The following is a 1,334-nucleotide window of genomic DNA, read 5'->3' as shown; positions in this document are numbered from 1 at the left end:
AGGGAGAACTTCCAAATTCCTTCTATGAAGCCAGCATCACTCTAATACCAAAGCCAGGTAAAGATACAATCAAAAAAGAAAACTATAGACTCATATCTTTAATGAACATAGATGCAAAAGTTCTCAACAAGATACTTGCAAACCACATACAGACACACATCAAAAAGATCATCCACCATGATCAAGTTGGCTTTATTCCAGAGATGCAAGAATGGTTCAATATATGTAAGTCAATAAATGTCATAAATCATATAAATGGGCTAGAAGACAAGAACTACATGGTTGTCTCAATAGATGCAGAGAAGGCCTTTGACAAAATTCAACATGACAAGAACCACATGGTCATCTCAATAGATGCAGAGAAGGCCTTTGACAAAATTCAACATGCATTTATGTTCAAAGTCCTAGAGGGAATGGGACCGGAGGGAACATATCTCAACATAATTAAAGTCATACCCATATGTAACAAACCCAAAGCCAACATCATTCTAAATGGAGATAAACTGGAAGCATTCCCATTGAAATCAGGAACCAGATAAGGCTGTCCACTATCTCCACTTCTCTTTAACATAGTGTTTGAAACTCTTGCAAGAGCACTAACACAAGAGCAGGAAATTAAAGGAGTAATAATTGGAAAAGAAGAGATCAAATTATTCCCTTTTTTGCAGATGATATGATGTTATATCTAAGTGATGCCAAAAATTCCACCAGAAAATAACCAGACAAGGCTGCCCACTATCCCCACTTCTCTTTAACATAGTGTTTGAATCTCTTGCAAAAGCAATAAGGCAAGAGAAAGATATAAAAGAGGTAATAATTGGAAAAGAAGAGATCAAATTATCCCTTTTTGCAGATGATATATTATATCTAAGAGATGCCAAAAATTCCATCAAAAAACTGCTAGAAATTATTAACACGTTCAATAAAGTGGTAGGTCACAAAATTAACCTACAAAAGTCTGTAGCCTTTCTATATACCAATAACAAGCAATCAGAGAAAGAACACATGGAAACACTCCCCTTCACAATAGCTGCAAAAAAATAAAATAAAATATCTAGGAATAAACTTGACCAAAGACATTAAAGAGCTCTACAATGAAAATTTTAAATCCTTAAAGAAACAGACTGAAGCCATCAGAAGATGAAAGGACCTCCCATGCTCATGGATTGGAAGAATTAATATTGTGAAAATGACCATCCTACCAAAAGTCTTTTATATACTCAATTCAATGCCAATCAAAATCCACATGATATTTTTCACAGAATTGGAAAAAACCATCCTAAGATTCACATAAAAACACAAAAGACCTTGGATAGCCAAAGCAAACCTGAGTG

The sequence above is a fragment of the Nannospalax galili genome, unplaced genomic scaffold (genome assembly GCF_000622305.1).
Source record: "Nannospalax galili isolate Female #2095 unplaced genomic scaffold, S.galili_v1.0 scaffold1338, whole genome shotgun sequence".
Lineage (NCBI taxonomy): Eukaryota > Metazoa > Chordata > Mammalia > Rodentia > Spalacidae > Nannospalax > Nannospalax galili.
Note: the sequence above shows the minus strand (reverse complement) of the source record.